Source organism: Microtus ochrogaster, chromosome 6, assembly GCF_000317375.1.
Source record: "Microtus ochrogaster isolate Prairie Vole_2 chromosome 6, MicOch1.0, whole genome shotgun sequence".
NCBI lineage: Eukaryota > Metazoa > Chordata > Mammalia > Rodentia > Cricetidae > Microtus > Microtus ochrogaster.
The window spans coordinates 69,256,684-69,266,747 of NC_022013.1; the positions used below are offsets into that span (position 1 = coordinate 69,256,684).

The 10,064-nt window shown below is 44.7% G+C and overlaps 1 long non-coding RNA gene and 3 other non-coding genes across 4 annotated transcripts; 2 read left to right on the forward strand and 2 right to left on the reverse strand.

The window, feature by feature from the left end:
• Nucleotides 1-855: 855 nt before the first annotated feature.
• LOC102002630 lies at nucleotides 856-4,236 on the reverse strand. Its single transcript, XR_258304.2, has 2 exons — nucleotides 4,017-4,236; nucleotides 856-1,212 (listed from the first exon to the last, which is right to left on the reverse strand). It is a non-coding gene; the product is annotated as an uncharacterized LOC102002630 (long non-coding RNA).
• Nucleotides 3,813-3,895, reverse strand: Trnal-cag. Its single transcript has one exon. It is a non-coding gene; the product is annotated as a tRNA-Leu (tRNA).
• Nucleotides 4,237-4,369: 133 nt separating the features above from the next.
• Nucleotides 4,370-4,441, forward strand: Trnad-guc. Its single transcript has one exon. It is a non-coding gene; the product is annotated as a tRNA-Asp (tRNA).
• A 414-nt stretch (nucleotides 4,442-4,855) lies between these two features.
• On the forward strand, nucleotides 4,856-4,927 carry Trnae-cuc. Its single transcript has one exon. It is a non-coding gene; the product is annotated as a tRNA-Glu (tRNA).
• Nucleotides 4,928-10,064: the final 5,137 nt, after the last annotated feature.

The window sequence follows — 10,064 nt, forward strand, 5'->3', positions numbered from 1 at the left end:
TCTAAAGAGAACCCAGGAACAGAACCAAGTGGGGCTCTTCAGTTGACTCTTGTTGGCAGTCACAGCTCAAACAAGGTAGCCGACCAAGAGCAAAAAAACCCAATTTTGGTTCTTGGAAATGGGGTTTTTACCCTGGCTGCAGCTGCTGCTGCTCCTTCTGGTAGTGGTGGTGGTGGTGATTTATGAGTTTGTTGGGATGAGGCCATGGCATGTGTGTTTCAGTGGAAGAATTCTCGCCTGTCCATGGGGTAAGCCCGGTTTTGGTTTTTGGCCTATGCAGAGTCCACTCTCTTTTGGTTCTTAGACACATTTTAGCCCAGTCCAAGGTGCACTGAGATCACAGCATTCCATATCTCCTAAGGCTTCCTCCATTCCACACCCAAGATTCTTGGCCCCAAGGTCTTCCAACCTCTTACATCAGTGCCTGCCCCATCCCTCATGCCGCACCTCCAGCTCCCACTCCACAGTGTGGTCCACACACATCCTGCCTCTCTCACAAGGGAGACTTACTGGACCTGTCTCTCCCGGGATCTCAAGGGGTTCCCTCAATTGGACCTTGTTCTACATCCTCTTGTAATGGACAGTCAGGGTTGAAAGTAGGGGGCTTCTTTCTCTTAGAGCTTCATCCGTATCCTCTTTTTCTAGACCTTTGAGAGCTTTGCCCTCTTCTGAGCCTCACTCTTTCTGATGTGAGCCAGGAGTGTGCGTGGCCGGTGAGATCAACAGATAATATAGAGAAAATGTGGTTTGGTATAAAACCTTGAGCTTTTCAAGGAAGGATAGATTGTTCAATATTGTCTCCATGTTTGCAAATACAAGTCGACTCTACATTATGAATTTAATTCTTACCTCGTATCTTTGTGTCCATTTTTATTCATCAAACTCTGTGTAAGTTAACATTATTTGTATCAGTTTGACAATACAGCTTAAGGAAGAGTCATCTTCTGGCAATCCACAGATAAAATGCCCAGTAGAACAGAATGTGTTCATGAGATAAACACACAGAGAGATAAACATACAGGGGAAATTTCAGAAGCACATGTGAAGTTACAGGCAGAAGTAAAAGATCTTCCGGAGTCTGTAGCCCCGTAGCCTTGCTTCATGCGGTTTTCCCCATCAGACTGTCTCCTTTTCGTAGGCTGATACCTTGAATATTAATCGCCATCTGCTGTTCTCAGGACATGGCTTCTGCCCTCAAGGGAAAGCATGAAACTAAAGGACAAACAAGATGCGTTTATTTAACAATGATCATTAACTTTTAAACACTTAAACAAGACTTTTAACTTAAGAATTAAGGTCTTGGGTGCTGGAGAGATGGCTCAGCAGTTAAGAGCACTGACTGCTTTTCCAGAGGTCCTGAGGGCAATTCCCAGAACCCACATGGCAGCTCACAACTGTCTGTAACTTCAGTTCCAGGGAATCTGACACCCTCATGTAGACATACATATAGTCAAATCACCAATACATATAAAATGAGAATTAATAAATATTTTTCAAAAGATTTAGGATCTTTGATATTTAGGACAGTTTGAGCTATGAGCTTAAAAAGGTTTTCTTAAGCAATTTGATATACAGATGCATAAGCTTTACCAAAAATAATTTTAGCTGAAATTTTTCAAAATAATCTAATTTATATTGATTATATTTTCAGTTTAACTGCTTCTGGTCTCCAAAGTTATTTAAGAAACATGCAATTATGTTTGCATTTTTTTTACCACTATGTTATCCAAAAATAAATTTTTTTAAATTTTGATATCAATTTATTTCTATTTTCCTTTTAAAAATCTATTCCACGTCTGTTTAAGTTGATATTTTATTTTATATAACCTTTAAAGATTTCTTTATTTATGTAAATATGTATATCTGAATGCCAGAAGAGGGTATCAGATCCCATTATAGATGACTCCATGTGGTTGCTAGTAATTGAATTCAGAACCTCTGGAAGAGCAGCCAGTGTTCTTAACCTCTGAGCCTTCTCTCCACCTCCCTTAAATTGATATTTTAAAAATTCTCATATGTTGTGAAACATACAAATTTAAAAAATGAAGTTTCCATAGTAAAACACAAAATAAAATCTCTTATTTTGCTTATGTTGGTAACTCATTATTGGGTGAATGCATAATTTAACCAGGCATCCATCTATTAAGTATAACTTATTTTAAACAAAATTGTTTTTAGATCCTTGTTTTAGGCTTAACCTTGAAAATATATATAGGAAGCCAAATTTGTCCATTCCCCCCTCCCCCTCCTCCTGCCTAGACAAGGTTTCATAGTCCTGGATATCCTGGAAATCTCTTTGTAGTGATGAGGCCTCAAACTCACAGAGATCTGCCTGCCTCTGCCTCCCAAGTACTGGGAGTGGCACGTGCCACCACCGCTCAACTTGCCTTTTTCCCCCCATAAATTTGTTTTTTTTAAATGAGTCATATTTGTATTTGTATGACTACAAACAGGATAGGTTTTTTTTGGTTTGTTTGATTGATTGTTGTTGTTATTTTTGTTTTGTTTGGGTTTTCAAGGCAGGGTTTTTCTGTGTAGCTCTGGCTGTCCTGGAACTCTGTAGACCTCCTGTCTTCCTTGGTCTGTTCTTGGAAGAAATACAGGCAGGAAATACTCACCATTCCTGACACCACAAAGGTGTCCCCTGACCTCCACAAATACACAGAACATTCACCCCTAATAACAACTATACTACTACCAACAACAGTAACAAGTAAGCCAGGTGTGGTGGTGGAGGCCTGTAGTCTAAGTAGTCAGAGGGAGAGACAGAAGAATCAGGGGTTCAAGTCCATCTTCCACTAACGGCAAATTCAAGGTCAGCCCAGCCATGTCTTATAGATGACTCAGTTTTGGTTCCCAGAACCCATATGGCAGCTCACGGGTGCTTTGCCTCAGTCCAGGAGTATGGATTTCCTCTGCAGGCCTCTACGGCCTCTGTATTCATCATGGAGCTCTTACATTCTGGCAAACACTCACCCACACATTAAAAAAAAAAAAAAGTATTAAAGTATAGTAAAAGGAGAGAAGGTGGTGGCAAATGCAAGAGGGGAAGAAGAATGGAGACTTGAGGCAGCCTCAGTCTGAGTTCTAGAAAACTGGAGACCAGCCAGGAGAATCTCAAGTGTGAAGTCAGTCTTTGATACATAGTTTTAGACCACTCCGGACAACTCCGTGAGATGCTATCTCAAAAAACTTGAAAAGAGCAGGGGTTTGTAGCTAACATGTAAAGCACCTGACCAGCCCTGGGCAAAACCCAAAAAGAAACAAGCCAAACATAAAGTTTAGAGTTAAATACAAAATCAGAAATTTTGTGTGTAAAGGCTAGAATCAGAAAGTAGTAAGAAAAAATAGTTCTATATGCCAAATAAAGGTGGGAACACTGGATAGCTATCCTGCAGAAGAAGGGTTCATTCTCACCATTCAACTATAGAGTCTGAATAAGGCTTGTACCAGATGTGGAAACCAAATTGTAAAGGGTCTGGAAAAGGATTCAGCATGAAGTGTAATGCTCTTTCAGCGATGATTGAAAATGGAGAAGCAATGGGAAGAAAACCTAGATATGTTAACGTGGGGTGAGGGTGAGGGGTGATGCTGACGACACTTAAAGCACAATAAAGTAAGGCTTGAGTTTAAAAGCGCTTGGGGAGGTACTCAACAGCACCGCATGCCAAGCATTCATAAGAAAAAGGAGTGAGGGAGGGGTGAGGAAGGGAGGAGAGTCAATGTAAAATTTGTATTTTTGTCTAGGCAGGAAGAGAAAAGAATTGCTAACCTTACAATGAAGAATCCAAAAATAAAAAAATAAAAACGCATGTCAGGAGTGGGATTCGAACCCACGCCTCCAGGGGAGACTGCGACCTGAACGCAGCGCCTTAGACCGCTCGGCCATCCTGACTGCCGATTACAAGATGTAGGCGCGTTCTTGGCAGGGATAACTTGATCCGGTTCAGTCACCTATCGGTGATTGGATCTGACAACAGGGACATGTTGACTCCACACTGAAGCTGCCAACCTACCCACAGAGAACAAGCAACCGCCTTCTACTCAGATGGCCACGATGTTCCAAGTCCCCGGAGCTCTGATCTTTTCACAGGCGGGCTGTGTCACACCATCTTCAGTGTAGGAACCAGCGCAGCAGCAGTACATGCCTGCCAGACATCGCCTCTTCTCCGGAGAAGGCAGGGGGCCAGGGTCGCGGTGGTCACAAAGGGCGGCGTGTCGGGTCCTGGTGGGAGGGGCGTTCTGGCCGCGTCGGGGAGACTTTGGGGTTCTGTGCGGAGGTCGGCGGTGCTTCGGAAGAGGGGGAGGCGGGCGCTGCGAAGTGCATCGGAGATGGCCCGCCGTCCTGGGAACGATACTGCCGTCGTCATCCTCGTTAGTATAGTGGTGAGTATCCCCGCCTGTCACGCGGGAGACCGGGGTTCGATTCCCCGACGGGGAGGCGTGCAGTAACTTTTTTCGTGCCCTCTCGGTGTTGTCCCGGCTGCTCCCTGGTTCCTGTGGCCCTCGAGGAACAGGCGGAGGCCCGGTTGGGGTTGGCATGGGTGTCGGCTTTGACTTTGAGGTTGGGGCGGTCGTAGGGAGAACCTGATAGGCAACAGTGACACGCAGTTTACGCACCTTTTGCCAAGGTTCAGGGCCGAGGGTGGCCCCGTCTGGCGCCTCTCTGTCCGTGTCACGACTGCACGAAGGAGAGAAGAAGGCGCGGGAGGTTTTGAGGCTGTGAGGAGTGGGAGTATCCCCACGGAATGTGTCTTTGTGTGGCGTCGGCTTATGGTTGGCCATCAAACAGCCGTATTAGTCGTGAACGTCTAATCATCGTCAGGACTTATTACGGAAGAAACAGAACTATCACTCCCTGGTGGTCTAGTGGTTAGGATTCGGCGCTCTCACCGCCGCGGCCCGGGTTCGATTCCCGGTCAGGGAAGTACAATCTTTTTAGTCATCATCATGCTTTCCTTTTCGCCAAATATTTCTCATGGTCCTCATGCTGCCCAGCAACACCTCACCATACAAGGACATTTCTCTTTGCCTTGCAATCCTATACATTTTAACGCACTTCCCCGAAATTTACACTTGCACATCTCAGTGTTTCTGCTTCCCTTGGTGCGAAGTTACACTGCCACCATCACACGCGGCGTACACACATGCCACTCAGCGTGCCCAGATCACCTGACCACACCGCCGGCTCTTAGGTTTGAAAGAATCTCTCAGGACCGTCTCGCCTGCTCCTGATGAGCTTTCTGTCATCTTCTTGGATGCTGCAAACCAAAGCAGACTGGACAGGCCGTTCGTTGGTTTGAGTCTTCTGGGCTCTTGATCTTTGAACTCTCGTTGAGTGACTCCAGCTCTTCTCCAAAGCTCCAGGGGATCTCGGTGATTGTAAATCAGAGAGGGCTGAAAACATAGCGTGTGGTTACAGTGCAGCTGCCCAGGACAGACTCTTTCCAAGATCATTTCGTCATTTAAACATTTAACGGCATCAGGTGTGATGTCCTCAGCCTCTCAGCCTCTAACCAGGAACCTCTGAGTAACTGTTGGGAACTATGGCTGGAATTTCAGAAATCTTTGTTGAACTTTCCATAGACGAGAACGCCAAATGATGAATGGCTTTGGGACTTTCAAAAGCCAGAGACAACCACATGCATTACTAAAACCTTCCCTTTTCCTTTCTTTCCTTTTTTCTTTTTGGATTTTTAAAGAGAGGGTTTCTTCGTGTAAAACCTGCTGCACACACACACACACAAAAAAGTGTCTGACTTTAAAATTCATAAATAAATCATAAAACCAAGCTTCAAAAACCTCTGCAAAAACGAAGACATCGTGCTGACCTCTCCAGCACAGAGTCCCTAGTGCAGATGAACAGCGAGCTGTTTTCTCAACACAGCTACTCTTGCTTCCTTCCGCAACTGCAGTCTTCAGTGAGCTTAGTGTTACCAACTTCTAACTGGGAGGTGAGCAAACCAGCAAGGGCCTGGATGAGACAGGCACAGTAGTCTGGTGTTCTGTGTTTTACAGTTACACCGCTGAGCTCTGACAAGGTCGGCAATGCAAAGAGTCTGTAAATACAACTTTTTAAAAAAGCCTCTTTTTATTAATTCTTTGAGAATTCCCTACAGTGTATCTCAATCATATTTACCCCCAACTCCTCTGCAATGCACCCCGTCTTGTTACCCCTCCCCCAAGCTTATGTTCTTTCTTTTTCATAACCCACTGGGTTCGGTTTGTGCTATCCATACTTTTCTGGGTATGGGGCCATTTAATGAAACCTGGTCAACTGCACCAGGGACTTCATTCACCCTTTAAGAAAACTGAGTCTCTTTTTCTCAGAAGCTCCCCGGGCAAAGGTGGAGGCTGATGAGCCCCCTCATAAATATGATCTTTAAGAGGATTTGTATTGGTATGGCCTTTGTGGAACAGTTGGTTAGTGTCCTGACCAGCGGGAAATGAACCGGGGTCCCTGGGCCCTGGAAGAGAGAGGAATGAAGAGAGAGGCAAAGAGACACAAGAAATGGACACAAGTCTGGATTCTGATCAAGCTGCCAACTTTATTTTTTCTCAGGAGTGTTATATAGCAAACAGACAGGGAGGAGGGTAGGATGCTGGAATGTCAGGGCTGGAGGCATCCCCTAGCTGCTAGGAAGAGAAAAGGGGTGCTGAGAGTCTCTAAATATTTGCTAATAAGGGAATTACTTCTGGTGCCTAGGACCCGCAGGGAGATAAGGGTTACCCTAGGCCCAGAACTTGCCCTACAGAGGCTTCTGAAGAGCTTACTTAATTTGTGACTAAGATGGCTATAACCAAATTTGCTTCCAGCAGGTTAGCTCATTTAGCTGTTAAGTCAGGGCCTTAAGGGAGTGTTTTATTTCTTTTGTAGCCTTTAGTTTTTCTGTTCTTTCTTAGGACCCAGAAACTCAACTTCTAATCCAGAGTCTTGTAAATTCTGGTTCCCTCAGTGGAGACATTTCCTACCCTACCTCCTCACACATTTAGAGAGTGCAGGCCAAACCTGAGGTTTGTGTGTTTCCCTTTCTTCTATCCTTTCCCCTCTTCCCTCTGTGGTTAGCCAGGGTTCTCTACAGGAACACAACTATAGAATGACTCTCTCTGAATAAAGAAGGGGTTATTAAAGTGGCTTACAGCTGTCGACCTGCTACTCCAACAATGGCTATCTACCAACCAAAAGTCCAAGAATCCAGTAGTTGCTCAGACCACGAGGCCGGATGCCTCCGCTGGACGTCTTCGGTGTATGCCGGAATCTCAGAGAAGTAGGCCCTGATGTCAGTGAAAAAATGCACATGTCAGCCAGAGTGAGGGCAAGCGGGGAGAGAGAGGGAGAGAGTGAGTGTGTGTGTGCGTGTGTGTGTGTGTGTGTTTCCTTCTCCTGTGTCTTTATGTAGTCCAGATTAAAGGTGGACCTTCCCACCTCAAGAAATCTGGAGTGAAAGTGGGTCTTCCCACTTCAATTATTTAATTAAGGAAATCCATCATAGGTGTACTCAGCCACTTGAATTTTAGTGAACTCTAGATGTAGCTAAGTTGACAACCAAGAAGAGCATTCTATCATATTTTATCATATAACATATAATAACATGTATATAGTCACACACATATTACTTTGCTTGTATCTGTCCACACTATTACTCTCTCTTATTCCCACACCCACTCATGGGGAAGTTCTGCCTGGATGAGAACTTGCTATGTAGGCCAGGCTGGCCTCAAACTAGAGGCAATTATCCTGCCCTTTGCTTCTGTCTCCTAAGTGCTGGCTATCATGTTCAGCTAATTCCATTAATTTTTCACAGTAGACAGTAAAACAATGAAGAGGTAACGAGACTGATTTAGGGACAATTTGGAAGGGTTTAGGGGCAGCAAACATTCAGCCTCTATCCTCTTAGAGTCCCCCCGGGACCTGAGAACTGACATAAAATAGATCAACTGTTGGGATACACAAAATGCCAGACACATTTCACACAGCACGGGGCCTTCCTGAGAAAATGAGAACGCAAAGGAGCAGTTACAGTCAGACAGAAGTACCTCAAGCAGGACTTGGAATGTCTTCCTTCCTTATTTTCTGTCAATGAAGCCTCCGGCAGCCAATGGGCTAGACCCACAAGCATTTCCAAATACCCAGGTATATCTAAAAACTACTAGAATGTACTCGAAGAGGGGCACCACAGCTCACGCCTGCAATCCTAGCACTTGGGATGCAGAGGCATCTGGATTAGGAGGTCAAGGCCATCTTTGGCTACCTATCAAGTTGGAGACCAGCCTAGACTACATAAGACCTCATTTCAGAAAAACTAAAACAAACAAACAAAAATATTCAAACTAGTCCTGCAAAGTTTTCCCAGAGTGCACTATGTAAAAATATTCATTAAACCGTCCTGGTGGTCTAGTGGCTAGGGTTCATGACTGTCAGCACCGTGATGGTCTGGGGTTAATTCTTGGTTAGGAAATCTTGCTTTTACATCTAGCCAATATTATAACCACCAGACAAATATTCCACAGTCCTCCATTCTATTTGTCAAAGTCTGGTACACTTTTCAAACATCCTCAATTGCTCGACGCCAACCACAGGTGAAGCTCAGTGAGGAGCTGTCATAGTTGCCACGAACCCTGATGCTCTCAGAACCTTACTTTTGCTTAACTCATTATAGTTCATTTCACACATAAAGTTTATTATGGATAGACATGTGTCCTCATTCCTCTGCCCCACCCACTTCTCTCAGATGAAATGAATTGAGAATGACCCCATTCCTAAAATATGTAAATTAAGCATGCTGATTGGGCTCCCTAACTGGGCTACCTGAGAAGAACCGTCAAAGTGGAGACAGCAGTGGAGCTGGTGGCATTACCCGTGCGGTCCAAACCTGGAACACACCTGCTCTTAGAGGCCCAATGAACAGGTAGTAAATACCGATGTCACGAATATTTCGGCACGGGTTGTGGGTTCACACGGGACCTAGAAATGAAGACCCGGAGACACGTGGAGTATGAACTTAAGTAGATTTCCATATCTCAGAACAAACTGATATAAGCTTCTGAGAATACAATGCCAGGTGCAAATACCTGACTCACGAGGTACCATGGTTTTCCTGGTTTCCCTTAAACCAAGTTTTGCATAGGCTTTGTGTCCATGGGAAACATAGAGCAACAAAAGGTATTTGTGACACAAAGGAAGGCCTAGGCCGTGTGAAAACTCCGGAGTCAGGTTAGGTGTAACCCAGCGGGTTTCATGGCTAGGGGAGGTTGCTGGCTATGTTTCTGGCACTATAGGGACATTCTATCACATACAGAGAAGGATGCGGGGGAAAGAGGATCTGCATCCTATTAAAACCATGTACGTTAATTCAATCTTTCTGTATGAATTCCTTTTCCTGTTTATTTGTTTGTTTATTGAGACAGGCTTTCCCTGTGTCTCTGTGGCTGTCCTGGAACTTGTTCTGTAGATCAGAGCTGTCCTTGAACTCAAACATCTGCCTGTCTCCACCTCCTGAGTCCTGGGATTAAAGGTGTACACTACCACCATCTGGCTCTATGTTGATTTCTAACGTGTAAATGTCCCCAGCAGAGTGGGTTAAGCAATCCCAAACAGGCAGGTCCAACGGGAACTCGTAGACATTCACTGACCTCTTCCTCCTGGGTACTGGGAGTTAAGACTTGGGCAAAGGAGTCTGTCCTTTTGTTTGCTTTCTCAGAGTTTGGATTTATAGTTTAGATGGGCCACAAACCCCACATTTTCTTGCCTTAGAATTCCTGAGTGCTAAGGTTAAAAATGTGATCACTGTAAATTTGAGCTAATTTAAAAAATAAATACATTGTAGCCGGCCTGGCAGATCTCTGTGAGTTTGAGGCCTACCTACCTGATCTACAAGGGCTAGTTCCAGGACAGGCTCCAAAGCTATAGCGAAACCCTGTAAGAAAACAACACACTGTAAAATAAAACCCAATATAGGAGATTAGAGACATCTTTAATCCCATCACTTGGGAGGCAAAGGCAGGCATAGTCTATAAATCAAGTTCCAGGACAGCCAGGGCAGCATAGAGGGACTCTGCTTCAA